The 18,946-nt window shown below is 35.6% G+C and overlaps 1 protein-coding gene across 9 annotated transcripts in view; it reads left to right on the top strand.

The window, feature by feature from the left end:
- Positions 1-18,946, top strand: part of DLG2 (discs large MAGUK scaffold protein 2) — a 1,315,102-nt gene that overhangs the window by 695,423 nt on the left and 600,733 nt on the right. The gene's annotated exons all lie outside the window — the stretch shown is intronic.

The following is an 18,946-nucleotide window of genomic DNA, read 5'->3' as shown; positions in this document are numbered from 1 at the left end:
GTCTGAACTGCTTTCTTCCTTGAGCCTGGAGTGGGGCAGTAATTGCTGTGGGACCTGGAGTGGGGAAATGGGGAGAAGTGAGCATCAATCAACTGGGTATACCTAGGCAATAACCCAGTTAAAGTATACAGTGTATGGGAGATGGGGTTACAAGTGAACTTGGTCTATTGAGATGAGGAGATTGAGATAACTGTTAGAAATAACTTCAATTGATCTTTGACTAATAAGAGTTTTAAGTGTGCTAAAAATCTATACTGGACAGTTACAAGAAATTACTGGAGAAAAGCTTACGAGCTCGCCAAACAAGGATTTCAGTGTAGATTTTGTGTTTCTCGAACTTAAAGGAACAAATGACAGAGTTTGAATGGAAAGGCCTGCTGTTGTTCCACATCTCATTGTTGCTGTTTACATTCCTTTCTGGAGCCTTCATCTTCCTAAGTTTTTTAGCAGGTATATGTTGAACACTTCTGTTTCATGATTGAGACAGAATCAGAGGCCATGGATACTGACAACTGATTTGTCTGTTTTTTTTTCTGTCTTTTTCCATGACTCTTATCTACTGCCTCATCTTGATTTATAAGCAAAACCTGGAAAACCTACAAAAATAAGTGTTGTGGTTTATCTAGAAAAATATGAAAAATATTGCTGTTATTTTTGGTGAAGAAAATCAATTTTGTATAGTTTATTTCAATCTAAATAAAATGTGAATTTTGTTTGAAAAAAAAAAAAAAAGAAATAACTTTACATCCCTAAAAACCAGGTTCTTGTGAAAGGTCAGTTGGGCCTGTTGGGGTTATGCTGAGTCAGCCATACTTCTTTCTACTGTCGCTGTCCAGAGGTCACGGATGGGGATTTGTTTCTCTATATAAAGCTTATTGATTTACAGAAAAACTATTTTAGTCTTGTTTAAATTCCTCATCCGTCTCCCGGTACCATAAACACAGAAAGTGCTGAATCAGAGTAAGTTGAACACTTAAATTGGATTTTACAGTAACTCTGATGATACCTCATGGTCTTAACTTCACTTGGCACCTTATAATTCTTCATTTTTGAATTACAATATGTGTAAAGGGAATACCTACCAATGTTTAACTCATACAATGGAAACTCTTATGCACCCTGGAGTGAAGATAAATGAGATGTAGTCTCTGTCCTCAGAAAGTTTAAATGGGAGAGATGCATGTGAAGTCAACTACCTTTAATGCAAGACAAAATGAACTCAGTTCTATGATGGAGCCTCAGCCATGATTTCATTGGAACAAAGTGGAAGATATGATTCATTATAACTAGGAGAGACAAAATGGTCCAGAAAATCTAAAATTTTCAGCAAACTAACACAGGAACAGAAAACCAAACACCACATGGTCTCAGTCGTGGAAGCTGAACAATGAGAACACATGGACACAGGGAGGGAACATCACACACCAGGGCCTGTTGGGGGGCTGGGGGGAAGGGGAGGGAGAGCATTAGGACAAATACTTAATGCATTTGGGGCTTAAAACCTAGATGACGGGTTGATAGGTGCAGCAAACCACCATGGTACATGTATACCTATGTAACAAACCTGCACATTCTGTACATGTATCCCAGAACTTAAAGTAAAAGAAAAAAAAAAAAAAAAAACAACTTGACATGTGCACAGTTTATCTGCCCTTTCTTGAGCACATGGGTACAATATAGTAAGCATCAAAAATCTAGCCAACTGAGCTAACTGGATTGAATTATGTATATATAATACAGAGTTATCTAGATATACATTAATGTAGTCCTTCAATGATTCAACAAATACGTATTGTTTACTATGCACCTGGCACAGATCCAGACAATAGAGATTCACAAAGAAAATTCATATAGTTCTTGCTCTCAAGGAGATTATAGCCTGGTGGGGAAAACACCTATAATATAAATTGGGAAAAGTACTAGGAATAAATTTAAAAGATTTTTAAGGGGGTACCAATTAAACAGTGGGTCAAAGGAGACTTCTATCAGCAAGTGCCACTTAAGCTAAGCCTTGAAATATAAAATAAAATAGACATTTAGCCAGGTAAAGAGTGGGAGAGAGCATCCCAGATGGAAGCAGAGGCATGTGAGTATGATGGCTATAGTGTAGAAAAAGATCTTGATAACTTCTAGGAGTCTAATAATATGAACATTAATTACATGAAATGATACAGCCAAAATGAGCAAGGGCCAGATCATACTTAGCTTTGTTGGCCATATTTGAAGATTTGTGTTTATATTGAAATGCAATGGGAAATTACTGTGATATTTTAAGCATGAGTGACACATGATAAAATATGTAATTTTTAGAAGGTGATTCTGACTGCTATGAAGCAAATGAATTGAAGAGGGCACAAGTGAGAGCAGAGATCAGTTAGGGGTTACTTGGAGGAAAGAGAAAAAGGTGAACGGATTTGAACTATCTTGATGCTATTTATTGGTAAAATAGATGGTGGTGTTTCAAGGATGAGGTCCATTTTTTTAGGTGGGGTGCCATTTGTGAGGTGGGGAAGATTATGAAGGAATCTCTGCGGAGAGAGGTAACCTCTGATGCATCTGAAAAGGAAATCTCAAGGAAGCAGACCTGGAGAAGATATTTCTAAAAACCCTGCCAAATTAATATACTGATTTTTCACTGTATTTTGTGAAATATCTGGGTTTGGGAAAATATTTTTAAATTGACTTTTTTACTTTTTATTAATCTTTAATATAAAAAATTATGAATATGGCTACTTCAGCTATTTTAAAGAGTTAATGCATTTAACAAATCTATTTTATAGATTTTATAGATTATTAATACCCAGAATGTTTTTAGTTTGGGGATTGTGTTTGTTTTTGCACAGAACAGAGGATAAACAGATTTATTCCTTTCTATGCTATAGGTAAAACATTAAGAGATTCTGTGAAACAGTGATTTGTAGCAAATTAAATTTACAGTTTTTCAATTTCATACTCTGTATTGATTCCATCTATTGCAAAAATTACTAATTTGAGATAACCTTTGATGTATGTGACTTTGTCTTTATAGCAGAGCTAATCTTCCCAACGCTCAGATGGAATCAGTCATCTGATTGGTGATTTATAGCCATATATTTCAGTAATGGATATTTGAGTAATACTCATTCTGACTTAGAATGTCTTTTCTCAAAATAGGTAAAAACTTTGCTAACATCACAGTTATAGATTTGGTCATTGCAAGCACCTGGGGTGTCTGCATGTGGGCAATCAATTGAGAAAAAAATAGGTAATTATATGTAGGAAGAAATTACTAGGCAAAGCCATTTAGGCTTGCCAAGCAACCAAAACTCAAGCAAAGGAGGAAAATCTAAAGTGTGTATGTGGGTTTCCAGGAAATAGATTTACTATAGAAGGCTTCCTAGTGACTTTCCCAAGAACACATTAAATCATAACTTCCAAGGAGCTATTAATATATAATTAAAGAAGTACAAAACTGTTTGTTTCTATGGCCTGAGTCAAAGAAGCCTGAAGCTATAGGAGAAATTAGATGACTTCTTTTAAGATGCTCTTGTTGCTTAGGAATCATATAGGTGACTTAAGGCTAAGTTCTAAAACCAAAAATGTGAAAGCCATAGTTTTATTAATTGATATACAAAGGTAGTCTTTCTTGTGACTTTATTTTAGCCACCTTACTCATTAATAAAAGCTGAAAGAGTGATTAAGTCTAGGTAGTGATGAATTTTAGCAATTCTCCTCCATTATTTTTTAAAATGTTTTTAAACTCTGTTTTGATTTCTCTATAGATATATACTTTTTGCCATTACAGAGCCCTGTATCAGTGTAAAATGAGAATGTAGTAAAGATTGTAAGTTTATGTTTTATGCAGGAAAAATGGTAACTATGAAATGCACAAACTGTAGACGTCACTATACCAATGAACATTTATAATGTTCATAATTCAGTCATTAAAGAAAACATATGTGTAATGAAGAAGTTCCTGTATATCTTCAAGCAGCCGTGAGCCTAGAACAAATATATGAACCACTTTATGACTCACTTTCCTCACCTGCAAAATGGTTATACTCTAAATATGTAATTCACAGAGTTATTTTCAGGATAAGAACTGTAAATTCTTAATAAACACTTATAATATTTTTACTCTTATCATAATTGGCAGAAAGGGAAATAAAGAAAAGCAGCAAAGAACTCATTAATACAAGGGACTAAAGGATTAGATTGTATTTAATATAATATTGAATATAAAATACTATGAGAGGTTCTTTTTTTTCCTTCAACTTTTAATTTAAATTCAGAAGTACATGTGCAAGATGTGCAAGTTTGTTACATAGGTAAACGTGTGCCATGGTGGTTGGCTACACAGGTCATCCCATCACCTAGGTATTAAGCCCAGCATCCAATAGCTATTCTTCCTAATACCTGATGCTCTCCCTTCCTCCTGCTCTCCCTCCAGTGTGTGTTGCTGGCCCCAGTGTGTGTTGTTTCCTTCCCCGTGTCCGTGTATTCTCATTGCTCAGCTCCCACGTATAAGTGGGAACGTGCTGTGTTTGGTTTTCTGTTCCTGCATTAGTTTGCTGATGATAATGGCTTCCAATGCCATCCATGTCCCTGCAAAGGACATGATCTCATTCCTTTTTTATGGCTGTGTAGTATTCCATGGTGTATATGTACCACATGTCTTTATCCAGTCTATCATTGATGGGCGTTTAGGTTCATTCCATGTCTTTGCTATTGTGAATAGTGCTGCAATGAACAGACACCTGCATGTATCTTTATAATAGAATGATTTATATTTCTTTGGGTATATACCCAGTAGTGGCTTTGCTGAGTCAAATGGTACTTCCGTCTTTAGGTCTTTGAGGACTGTCTTCCACAACGGCGAAACTGATTTATGTTCTCACCAACAATGTAAAAGCATTCCATTTCCACACTGTCTTCCACAATGTTTAACCTAATTTACACTCCCACTAACAGTGTAAAAGCATTACATTTTCTCCACAACCTTGCCAGCATCTGTTGGTTTTTGTTGTTTGTTGTTTTGTTTTTGTTTTTGTTTTTGTTTTTACTTTGTTTTAATAGCCATTCTGGCTGGTGTGAGATGGTATCTCGTTGTGGTTTTAATTTGCATTTCTCTGATGATCAGTGATGTTGAGTTTTTTTTCGTATGTTTGTTGGCTGCATATATGTCTTTTGAGAAGGGTCTTTTCGTGTTCTTTGCCCACTTTTTAATGTGGTTGTTTTTTTCTTGTAAATTTGTTTAATTTCTTTGTAGATTCTGGATATTAGACCTTTGTCAGATGGATACATTGAAAAAATTGGGGGGAGTTCCTTTAAAAGCACTAGAATATTTGTTGAGTTAATGAATTGACTATTTATTAAAAGTTTTTAATATTTTAGCAATTCCAGGTAGAACCAATATGTATTTGGCTTATGTATGCATGTATGTATATATATATGTAAATGTATTGCTGCTATGTAATGCACATATATGTTATGTGCAGCTGTATTTTTTCTTTAGCTCTATATAAATTTGTTTCTAACAGGTCTGAGTTATGATGTGTCATATAACTCTATGCTTTATGAAAATGCACATATATGTTTAGGTTTTTTTCTTTGGTTTTCCTAGTTTGGGCATCTGTGTCAGTATATGCCATGTGCAGAAATAGCTCCAAGTATATTAAAACCTAGCCTTATGATGTCTCCTTAGCACCAGTTTCCATCACTCGTCCCTCACCCATGTGACTTACTCCTGCTTTTTACATCTCCATTTATACAAGTGCTTGTCTTAGTCACCCACAGTAAAAGGCCTTGGATGTCCTTTTTTTCCTTTTGGTTCTGTCTTCTTTGCTGCTTTGTTAAATCAGGCATCATACCTTTTGGAAGCCACTTACAACATAATTAATCCTCTCTTTAAAATCTATACTGCTATTATTATGATGTTCCTATAGTCTTGATATCTTATCTGGTCTACTATAATAGGCTTCATTGCTGGTCCCTCCCTTCCATACCAACACATATCTTCTATACCAGTCTTCCAAAAATTCAGAACTGTTCTTGATTCTCCCCCGGTAAAAAAAAAAAAAAAAAAAAAGGCTCCAGTAGATTTTCAATGCCAGTAAGTAGCATTTTATGCACTCTATGATCTCTTTCTCCTCCAGCCACAACATTTGGTTTCAGTCTTCTCTTCTTTATTGTCCCTTTCACATATCTCCTGATGCAGGTGAGCTGCCCTGTGTAGCATTTCTTAAACATATGCCATACTTTCCTGACTCTAAGCCTTTGTTCATTTCAGTCCCACCTTTAAATATCTTCTCTTACTATTATGACCAGTATCTGCTGACATCATATCCATCCCCCAAGGGCCAGTTAAGTGTTAACTTCTCCACAAAGCTATCACTAATTGACCCCATCAGAGGCAATCTTTCATTTCTAAGAACTTCTGATGTGCTTTATTTCTTCTTTTTTTGTTCATTCTTTTGTCGGGTCAAGTAACCCATAGGGCATGAAAGGGATGGATATCAACAACCCAAATTAAGGAGATAAAGAAACTGCTAATTCTAAGACCTAAGTCATTAATGTAATGATGTCTACCTTGGCCAATACTAAATTTGAAGCATTAAGTGACACTTAGAAGGAAAGTACAAGCTCCTATCTGTGACCCAATTCTGAGTAGTAAATGGAGGAATTGGGGCAGAGATGAGTGGGAAGCACAAGACAGATCATAACCATCAAAGCAGTGTGGCAAGGGAAAAAGGAATGGCTCAGATGGAAGCTGACAATTTTACAACTGCGAAGAGTCCTTATGAGTGAAGTCTATGTTTTGGCACCTTACCTTTTTTCACTCCTTACAGTAATTGTCTGTACAAGAAATTGGAGGCATTTAGGGGCACATTGTTTACCAATCCACTTAATCAAAAAACAATTTTTTAATTATTGATTATTTTTATTTAATAGCTTATATGGCAAATTTTGTGTCCAGCTTGTCTAAATATCAACTTGACTTGCATCTGATATTATTGACAGAGAATTTATTAAATATCTAACTTAAATGAATTTTACCAGCTTTTCTATTTATCATACTCATTTTCTTTATCAGATCTGTTCTTGCTCCTTCGTCTGCTCCTGTTTTTTTTTTTTTTTCTTTCTGATGCCAACATGGCCAAAGTGAACTATCCAGTCTTGATGTGAGGAAGTCATCTGAAAATTTCCAGAAATTCGTCATTTGGCTAATTGATAGGCCTAGAGCTGTCAGTATTGAGCATGTAAGTGTTCAATGAACACTGAATGAGTTAAAATTTTAATTGAAAATAAAATGCACTGTTCTTCACACTTAGTACAGAGACTGCCTGCACTGAAATTCTTCTTTTTTCTCCAATCTGTCCATGGATAGCTTTGTCAATAGTTTGGTTTTTTACTTTAACAAGTTGGATTTTCTATCTTGTAACCATAATAACTTGGGGATGTTTAGGTTAGCAATGTTTTTAGTTATCTGAAATTCAGCTGTTCGTGACCAAGCATCTTACCAGATCACTGGTAGAAACTAAAAACACAGTTTGTACAACTGGTTTGATTACTGGCACCCAACCATTTACGTATCAGGGGACATCATGCATTTTCTTATTTCTTGCCATGGAGTAAATTACTATGTTTATTCATTTTCTAATGCATGTGCAAAAATGTCTCTGAATACAGGAAACAGTTTACTTTTTATTCGGGTTCATGTCCTGGGGTCAAGTTGCTAGTGGTAGGTGGACCTGTTTTGGGTGAAAGGCCATGCTGAACAATGGTTTGTTCAGTAAGCACAAATAGCTAATTTAACTATTTGGCATGAGGTCTCAAAACACTACATTTTCCTTTTAGTGGTAATTTTTTTTTAATCCTTTTGAATTACCACAATTGTTCCCTTGGGTGCACAAGGAGATTTACTTGAGTGTATATATAGTACAACCTTCTATTGGAATAAAATATATGGAATAAGAAAAAAAGTGGTGAACTGTTTGTGTTAAACCAGGGAAGCAGTCTTCTTAGAAATAAATTGTAGTTAAATTACCACTCTCCTGTCCACCAACGAACACATTTTTTATTACTATTATTCTTAAATGAAGAACATCATATTTGATAAATTCACCTTGTTCCCAGGTACTTTTCTGTAGAATTTCTTGTGCATGCACATTGTTAATTTCTGATTATTTCTGTATATAAGACATATATGCTTGTGAATTGGGAGGCTCTTTCTCTAAGCTAATATTTGGTCAATATTCATAATGATGTCTGTAAACAAGCTCTCTCCTGAGATTGTGTAGCAAATCATTTATCATGAAAGAATAAACTACAGATATTGCCACTTTAATTCCCACTGTTCTGTATAATACAACATTATGAGAGAATTCATCACTTGATTACATTTGCTAAATCTTTATGGAAATTAATGAATGATGCCACTCCTGTCATGTGCCCTTTGGGGATAACATGGCCACTGTTTCTTTTCAGTTTTCTTATTCGCTGTTTAAAGCTGTTCTATAATTTTTTAACAGAATTTTGAAGTCAAAATTATTTTTACAATGACAATTTCAGATTTAAATAATTGCACTGTACTAAATGTACTTTTGGGTTTTCAACATTTGAAATTTCATCATTCACACAACAAACCCTGTGAAGAGCTGTGAATATTTACTGAAGGTAAATATTTACCTACGTGGAATTGTTTGTAAGCTTTAAAAAAAAAAATGTTGCTGTGGTAAATACAACTATAAAACTTTAAATTCATGGCCAGCAGCAAAGCAATTTGATGAAAAGAGTGTGGGATTTGGAGCTAGGACCTAAGTTGAAATCCTTGCTTAACTTAAATAAGCATTAGAGATATTGGGTATGTATCAGCATCTAATTAAATTTTAAGTATTCTTCTTTTTGTTTGCTTTTTTAAAAGGAAATATGTGCAGAAAATAATCATCTATTCACTCAATAAATATTTTATTTCAGAAACATATTGGGTCAGGAAGTTGTAAATGCTGAATTAAAGGAATGAGAATAAATAAAGAAGTTTTGGCTTTTTTCCCAAGTATCTTCTTAGAAGACTGGCATTTTCGGCCGGGCGCGGTGGCTCAAGCCTGTAATCCCAGCACTTTGGGAGGCCGAGACGGGCGGATCACGAGGTCAGGAGATCGAGACCATCCTGACTAACACGGTGAAACCCCGTCTCTACTAAAAAATACAAAAAACTAGCCGGGCGAGGTGGTGGGCACCTGTAGTCCCAGCTACTCGGGAGGCTGAGGCAGGAGAATGGCGTAAACCCGGGAGGCGGAGCTTGCAGTGAGCTGAGATCCGGCCACTGCACTCCAGCCTGGGCGACAGAGCGAGACTCCATCTCAAAAAAAAAAAAAAAAAAAAAGAAGACTGGCATTTACCTAGACTGAAATAATGCAGTCCTCCTCTGCTGACTGATACCGACTTCATTAAATTCTTCATTATCCCTAACTAAACCCATTTTGGTTCCTCAACTCATGGACCAATGTCCATTAAATTTTTCTCCTTCTATGGAACACTGAGATCCAATACATTAAAACTTGTGGTACTTTTTATTCATGGACCATGACTCCTAATGTCACTAAGCTGTCAGTCAAAATCCTGTACTACATAGACTTTGTCTCCAAACATAACTCAATTGTAGATAGATATTTTGGGTACTTTATCCTATATAGAAAACTTACTAGGAAAGATAAAATGAAATCTATTTTAATATCTGTAAAGAACACCAACTTAAGCATTTTTAAAAATGAACGATTCTATGGGTTATTTAGTTATGAGATCCCACTGAGTTCACTGAAAATTGAAAAATTGCGAAATAAAGGTTGATATTAGGCAAGGTTGAGAATTATTAGTCAAGGCTGAAGAAATAGCAGCTAAGAAAAAGGAAGAGTAAAAATGACGCAGGAAACAAACTAGACACATTTCTGGAAGAGTCAGTGCTTTATCGTGGTGAAAGAAGGTATATACATATAATTTGTTCAGTATAAGCCATTAGTCACATGAAGCAAGAGTTCAATAGTTACTTCCCAGGAACCTAAAAATAGTCATTGAGTTTTTAGTAGTAGTAGAGTCAAATGAAAATTTTATTCTTCATAGTTCCATTTATTTGAATCAACTGAATGTGGTAGCAATTTTTTTAATTATAATAATTTTGATGTGCAAGAATTCTAAGATGTCAAATATTCTGATCTCTCTCAATACACATATTTACTCATATATTTTCACTCATTACATTTAGTAGCAAAAAGCACACAATTACTTTTGCACCAAGCTAATATTTAACAAAGCATTAATTGAACATGCTCTGAAGACAAGACTAAAAATTGGGTATAGAAACATGGTGTGCCCTCGCCGGGCGCGGTGGCTCAAGCCTGTAATCCCAGCACTTTGGGAGGCCGAGGCGGGTGGATCACGAGGTCAGGAGATCGAGACCCTTCTGGCTAACACGGTGAAACCCCGTCTCTACTAAAAATACAAAAAAAAAACTAGCCGGGCGAGGTGGCGGGCGCCTGTAGTCCCAGCTACTCGGAGGCTGAGGCGGGAGAATGGCCGGAACCCGGGAGGCGGAGCTTGCAGTGAGCCGAGATCGCGCCACTGCACTCCAGCCTGGGCGACACAGCAAGACTCTGTCTCAAAAAAAAAAAAAAAAGAAACATGGTGTGCCCTCAAAGGAAATAGTGGTCACAGTATAGTGTGTAAAAGGTGACAATACTATAAATATATGCCCAGGCTTTTTCTAGGAAACTTTGAACAAGGCCTCAGTTTCTGCTTTAATACTCTGGAGAGAAAGTTTTCCAATCCTAGTGGTAGCTGTTCACTTGGGAGTGAAGGTGAACAAATTGGATTATCAGAAACAAGATGGAATTTGGCAAGTGCATATGTTACCCAGCACATATAGATATAAAAGTGAATACCACAGGTATAAGGAAAGGTTGGTTATAAAAATAACGGAAAGATAAATATAAAGATAATATCTTTAGGGAAAGTTTTCCATGAAACACAATGTGTATACTACTAAAGAACTCTTTTCCAGATTATGAGAACAGGTTATTTTCTCCTTCGGTAACTTACAAAATTACTAAAACTTAGGGAAAGTTAGCAACCAAAACCATTAGAAAATTTTGCCTACAGTGATAAAAGAAGCAGTGAAGTACAACTTAATGCAATACACTTAAAAACCTGTGACTAAAAGAAGGAAATTGTAGCAGAAAGGCTTAGAGAGGCTCAGATGCTACCCAACTCCCATTCCCCTCCTGAAACTGTACTGGTGATTGACAAAATCCTAAGACTTCTCAGTGATACCATTAAATCCAGAGAAGAGCACACTGAGCTAACAGGCTTATCTTTTTCAAAGAGTAGTTGAAACTTGTGATTGAGAGAGTCTAAAGTGGGTAAAGTGAGTTATGCTGATATTTTCTGGTGGAAATAAAGGTTCTCTAGCCACACCCCGAATTAGAGAAATTTCTCCAATTAGATGCAGCTTGGTATAAGACATTTAACAAAATCTCAAAAGTTAGCAGAATGTGGGTCTTACAAGAAAAATGACACACTTGCCTGTAGCCTCTACTGAGATCTCTTCCAACTCCCTTGCCAGCTATTGCTCAGGCACAGAATGTGATCAGAACACAAAATAGCCAGACCTCCACTCCCAGTGTAACTTGGGTGGGAAAACAAACTGATTCTAGGCGCAAAGGACAAAGGTAAACCAGTCACATGCATTATATCAGAGCAAACAGAAATTGAACTGCCCAATCATGAGCAGGATGAAAAAATTTAATAACTCTGTAAGAATACCACAATCAAAACCAGAAAGAAGCCTATTATTGTAATCTAATCTATTAAGCACTTGCTATGTATTAGGCAGTGTTCTGTTTTATGCATATATATTATACTACTTTTAAGAAACCCTATAGGTACTGTTATTATATGTGCAGATATGGAGGTTTAGTAACTTGCCTAAAATAATACAAATGATGACAGAGCCAGGACACAAATCACTGGTGTCTGGCTACAGAGCTCATGCTATTAACCCTGTGTGATCTTGGTCCTCATAACCTGTAAAAGAAAAAAAAAAAAAAGAAGAAGAAACGGAGGAAGAAAGGAAGGGAGTTATGGAAAGAGACAAAGAGTTTAACCTATAAATCAAGGACAGAAGGGAATTGTTCGCACACATACCTCAGAACCTAAAATAAAAGTATTTTAAAAATTCAAAAAAGGTATCACTCTTTCCTAAAATATGTCCTTCATCAAAACTGTTATTTATATCATGTTAGATGTAAATCTGATTATGAATTGAAAAGAAGAAAAAATATATTTATGATGATAAACCAAAGGAAATAATCAAAAAATTATTTTAAACAATAAAGTAATTCAGTAAGATGGCCAAGTTTAAAATCAGAATATAGAAATCAATAGTATATAAATATATGTCCATATATAAGCAGTAATCAATTAAAAAATATAATGGCAGAAAATATATCATTTACCACCATAGCAAAAAATATCTTACGAACAAACTTTGTAAAGCCCAGCGTGCATTAGCTATTTTTCCTGATGCTCTCCCTCCCTGCACCTCACCCCCAATAGGCGCCAGCGTGTGTTGTTTTTCCCCATGTGTCCATGTGTTTTCAATGTTCAGCTCCTACTTATAAGTGAGAACATGTGGTGTTTGGTTTTCTGATCCTGCTTTAGTTTGCTGAGGATAATGGCTTCCAATTCCGTCCATGCCCCTCTAAAGGACATGATCTCCTTCCTTTTTATGGTTGCATAGTACTCCATGACACATGTTTACCTGTGTAACAAACCTGCACATCCTGCACATGTACCTCAGAACTTAAAAAGAAGAGAATAAACTTCTTGATAAACATTTAAGATCTATATAAAGGTAACTTTCAAATGCTACCAAGAGACATGTAATAAGGGAATACCATAATGTGCCATTGGAAAAGAAGATGCAACATCAAAAAAATTCAATTTTTACTTTTATACTAAAAATTTTAAATAAAAATATCAACAAAAAATGTTATGCAAGAAAATGATTTTTAAATTTGTATGAAAAATTAATGAGCAAGAATAGCAAGGAAAATGTATAAAAAGAACAATAAAGAGAGATCCAGGCTTACCATTTATTAGGACATCATACAAAGTTATAATAATTAAAATTAAAATTAAGATATATCAAAGTTAAAGCCTATAGATTCTGGAAATAGACAAGACACATAAAGGAATTTAGTATATAATAAAGGTGGCAATTTGAATGAGTAGGAAAAATAGATTGTTCAATAAGTTATATTGGGAAAACAGGACTTCTATCTTTAAAAAACAGTTGTGTCCTTTTGCATAACCTACATCTGTATTAGTCCATTTTCATGCTGCTGATAAAGAGATACCTGAGACTGGGCATTTTACAAAAGAAAGTGGTTATTGGACTTACAGTTTCATGTGGCGGGGAAGGTTAAAGGTGCATCTCACATGGTAGCAGACAAGAGAAGAGAGCTTGTACAGGGAAACTCCCATTTTTAAAACCATCAGATCTCATGAGACTCATTCACTAGCACAAGAACAGCACAGGAAAGACCCGTCCCCATAATTCAATCACCGCCCGCCAGTTTCCTCCCATAATACATGGGAATTGTGGGAATTACAATTCAAGATGAAATTTGGATAGGGACACAGCCAAACCGTATCAACATCCAAAAACATTTCTATACTTAACTACAAATGTTTATTTTTAAAAATGAAAGCATACAACTATAAAGGAAATTGAGTAAATTGACCCATATTAAAATTAGGAACTTCTATTCATTAAATGATATCCTTAAAAGAGTAAAACAGGAAGACATAGAGTGGAGAAAATATTCCCAGTAAATCTATCATGCATTTGTATAATGTTCAGTCTTATTCATAATAAAACAATTTCAAATTAAAAGTAAAAGATGCCATTTTTTAATCAAATTTCCTACATTCAAAAATTGTGACAATGCACTGTTAGGAGGTGTGGTAAGAGGCTCTTTCTGAGAGCTGAAAGAGGCTGGTGGAGTATAAATTGTTCCATATTCTTGGAGAGCAATACCAAAATATATTTATTATAACTGCTTAAACCCTTTGGCATAGTGATTCTACTTGTAGGAATTTATCCTATACATGTACCTGCCTATGTGTGAAATGGCAATGTTAATTGCAACAGTGTTTCCACTGAATGAATGAATGCACTTAAGGTACTGAATGAATAAAATGAATGTACTGAAATTGAACAATTGTATATTGTTAAATCATCTACACATTGTGGGCAGTATGAGTAATGTTATATCATTTGTCTTAAAAAACAAATAAATAATATGCTTATTGATATGTTTTGGCTGTGTTCCCACTCAAATCTCATCTTGTAGTTCCCATAAGGCCCATGTGTCATGGGGGCAGGGAAGCTTGTCGGAGGTAATTGAATCATGGGGGAAGTTACCTCCATGTTGTTCTAGTGATATTGAATGAGTTCTTACAAGATCTAATGGTTTTATTTTTTTTATTTTTTTTATTTTTTTTGAGACGGAGTCTCGCTCTGCCGCCCAGGCTGGAGTGCAGTGGCCGGATCTCAGCTCACTGCAAGCTCCGCCTCCCGGGTTCACGCCATTCTCCTGCCTCAGCCTCCCGAGTAGCTGGGACTACAGGCGCCCGCCACGTCACCCGGCTAGTTTTTTTTGTATTTTTTTAGTAGAGACGGGGTTTCACCATGTTAGCCAGGATGGTCTCGATCTCCTGACCTCGTGATCCGCCCGTCTCGGCCTCCCAAAGTGCTGGGATTATAGGCTTGAGCCACCGCGCCCGGCCAATCTAATGGTTTTATAAGGAACTTTTCCCTTTGACTCATCACTTCTCATTCCTAACATCATGTGAAGAAGGACGTGTTTGCTTCCTCTTCTGCCATGATTGTAAGTTTCCTGAGGCCTCCCAGGCCATGCTGAACTGTGAGTCAATTTATTTTTTTCATTTATAAATTGCCCAGTCTTGGGTATGTCTTTATTGGTAGTGTGAGAACAGACTAATACACTTATATATACATAGAATATGGATAATATCTGCAATGTCTTAAAAAGTAACTGACAACAGTATTGCCCCAGAGAGGGAAACTATGTGGGAAGAAAATTTAGTTTTTCTGTTTATTCTTTATACCTTTCGGATTTTTCTACCAAGTACATATATTACATTATTTTTAATAAGCAAATAATGTATTTAAAAAAACACAAAGTTTTTATAATAACCATTCTAACTGGTGTTAGATGGTATCTAATTGTGGTTTTGATTTGCATTTCTGTAATGATCAGTGATGTTGAGCTTTTTTTCATGTAATTGTTGGCTGCATGTATTTCTAATTTTGAGAAGTGTCTATTCATGTCCTTTGCCCACGTTTATATGGGGTTGTTTTTTTCTTGTAAATTTGTTTAACTTCCTTATAAATGTTGGGTATTAGACCTTTGTTAGATGAATATGTGCAAAAAATTTTCTCTCATTCTGTAGATTGTCTGTTCACTCTGTTTATAGTTTATTTTGCTGTGGAGAAGCCATAGAGGGGAATAACCACACTGGGGCCTAGTGGAAGGTGGAGCCGGGGATGAGGGAGAGGATCAGGAAAAATAACTAATGGGCACTACGCTTAATACCTGGGTGATGAAATAATCTGTACAACAAACCCCTATGACACAAATTTACATATGTAACAAACTTGCACTTGTACTCCTGAACTTAAAATAAAAGTTAAACAAAAGAAAAAAAAAAGAAAACAAAGTTTAAAAATGGAAAGGTGTGCAAAAATATGCAAAGAGAAGTAGTCTCAGCAAGAAAAAGTGATTACTTTTTGCCCATACAAATAAAAATACTATGTACCATGAAATTATAACCAGTTAATAGAAATATTAACATCAACATTTATGAAACTAAAAATGTTAAAAATGCATGGATAAATGGGAAAAACTACCACTTAATATACGTTTTGACAGATGTTTGGCTTGGAAGAGAAAGAATAAGTGGATTCATTTCAAATAATTCAACAAACATATAATTTAGTATCTACCACCATAGGCCAGGAAATGTGCTAAAGACAGGGAATACATAAATGATTAAGACTTTTCTCTCTCCTTCAGTGTCCATGATATATTATTAGAGCCTTTAAAGAATATCCTTTAATCAGAACTGCCTTGAAATATAGCTTTGTACGTTTAAGTCTATATGTTATATAAACAGTCTGAACAGATTCACATTAACCAAAGTGAATCAAAACGATTATTTTTCCTGTATACCAAACCTATTCTCTAACTAAAATAAACTAGACTTTATTTTATGAATCTTGTCTTTAGAAATTTCAACTAGTTTCTTCTTTGATGCTTTATTCTTTCCTACCTGGGTGATGAAATAATCTGTACAACAAACCCCCACGACACAAATTACATATGTAACAAACTTGCACTTGTTCTCCTGAACTTAAAATAAAAGTTAAACAAAAGAAAAAAAAAGAAACCAAAGTTTAAAAATGGAAAGGTGTGCAAAGATATGCAAAGAGAAGATATCTATCAAGGTGTTCTTGCTTTGATTTTCTGATGAATTGAAGCAATGTGTGGAGAAAATTTTTTAAAAAGAGAGACATTAGAACAAAAGGTGCATAATTTTCAGAAGTATCTTTCTTCAGGCTTAAATTCAGACTAGAATTGATATTTTTATTTGTTTAATAGGAAGCTAACATTTCAGACTCCACATTTGCATTCACTAATAAAATATCATCTTGGCCGGGCGCGATGGCTCAAGCCTGTAATCCCAGCACTTTGGGAGGCCGAGGCGGGCGGATCACGAGGTCAGGAGATCGAGACCATCCTGGCTAACATGGTGAAACCCTGTCTCTACTAAAAAAATACAAAAAACTAGCCGGGCGAGGCGGCGGGCGCCTGTAGTCCCAGCTACTCGGGAGGCTGAGGCAGGAGAATGGCGTAAACCCGGGAGGCGGAGCTTGCAGTGAGCTGAGATCCGGCCACTGCACTCCAGCCTGGGCAACAGAGCGAGACTCCGTCTCAAAAAAAAAAAAAAAAAAAAAGATAATCTTTTAGGTCTATTATCTATCACATGGATTTCTTCACTGCTGTAAATAGTGAAAACAGTGTATTCACTTGCTTATCTGTCGTACACATTTCTACCCTAAATTGTTACTGGCAATAAGAATTTCAGATGGCCCCAGCAAGACTGATAATGATCTTTTTCCTGATGACTCCATTAGATCAGACTTCAGAAGCATTATACTTCACATGAATCCTTGGAAGCCAAATATGAAAGTTGAATGTTTGGCAACACACCAACCTAGCTGATGAAATTGGATTGCTCCCTTCTAAATATTTACTTCAGCACTTTGAAATTAATCTGTATTCATTCACAGAAGGCATTGTGACCCACTCAATGAGGAGTCATGCCTAGTTACTTCTCCTATTAGCTTAGTTGGTACAGTTCCTCATTATTGTAATTTACAAGTTTTAAAACTTTTAACTGGGGAACTTTTTCTTACAACTTTTCTTAAGAAAACTCTTGCAATTTAAGTAACCTTAAAAAATAAAAATTATCTGGGCTTTCATCAACGTAATTCCTCAGTAAGAAAACATAATTGTGAGAAATGGTATCATGGAAAATGTAATAGTTGATTGTGAAAGCTTCAGTTTTGCTGCCATTTGTATTCATGATGCCTTTGAGTTAAAAATGTTAGTAATGGAATGGAGATGGGACGTCTGTTAGAGTGAAACATTTGATTCATTAGTCAATTGAAAATAAAAAAAATATTTTGGAGCTTCTGGCTTGTTTTTCCTTGTTTCTCAAGTCCTAGCAACAACATTTCATTTTCATGAAGGATATCAGGTATTCTGGGAAGAAGCTAGTTTGGTTTTCCAATAATGTGCTCCCAAGATGTATCTGTGATGATATACAAGTAGACAAGTTTAGATAAGGAAATTACAGAGGTTCTCAAATGTTTTTGTTCTTTAACCTCTAAAGCCCAGAGTTCCCGAAGATTCAGTGTTGGTACCTCCTTATCTCTCTATCAACCTCTTCTCCTAGGTCGTCTCATCAGGATCTGTACTTCAGGTTTCATAAGTTCCATCCCTATGCTTATGTTTTTTCTCTGTGCTTATATTTAATATCATCTTTGATGTGATAAATATCTAATAGACATTTTAAGATTAACATATACAAAACGCAACTCTTAATTTTATTTTCCAAAACCAAAATTTTCTGGTTTTGGCTCATCAAATGATATCCAATTGTGTAGGCCAAAATAGAAGAATCATCCCTGATTTCTCTTTCTGACTCACACTCACATCCAGTTCATTTGCAAATCCTGTTAGTCTATCCTCACCAACTCTGCTCTTGCTGCTGTAATCCAAATCATATAGCTTCTTGGTCAGACTACTGCAGTAGTATTCAAACTGGTCCCTGTTCCCACTTTGCACCCTCTACAGTCTATTAACACAACAGCTTGAGTAATTTTTTAAAAACATAAATTAGAGTATATCAACCCCAGCTGCAAACTATCTGCTAGCTTCCCTTCCCACTTAATCAAAATCCATAGCCCTAACATAGTTTGCCAGCCCCTGACTACCTCTTTGGCTTCATCTTTCATCAATTTCACCTTGCCCATGCATCTTCAGTAACACTAGATTTCTTACAACTGTTCCAAAGTTCTAAGTATGTTCCTGCCTACAGCTTTTGTACTTGGCTATTATTTGTGCCTGTAACACACTTTTCATGTGGATTTTTTTCTCACTTTATTCAGGGCTTTATTTTTCCTCATAGTATGTATCACAACCAAACATTGCATTATAAATATATGTATTTGCGTACACTAGAATATAAGCTCTAGGAGAGTAGAAAACTTTGTTTTGCTCACTGCTATGCCCCCAAGCATCAACAACTTAATCAAAGC

Source organism: Trachypithecus francoisi, unplaced genomic scaffold (genome assembly GCF_009764315.1).
Source record: "Trachypithecus francoisi isolate TF-2019V2 unplaced genomic scaffold, Tfra_2.0 Lachesis_group8, whole genome shotgun sequence".
Lineage (NCBI taxonomy): Eukaryota > Metazoa > Chordata > Mammalia > Primates > Cercopithecidae > Trachypithecus > Trachypithecus francoisi.
Note: the sequence above shows the minus strand (reverse complement) of the source record. Positions and strands in the feature narration are given on the sequence as shown.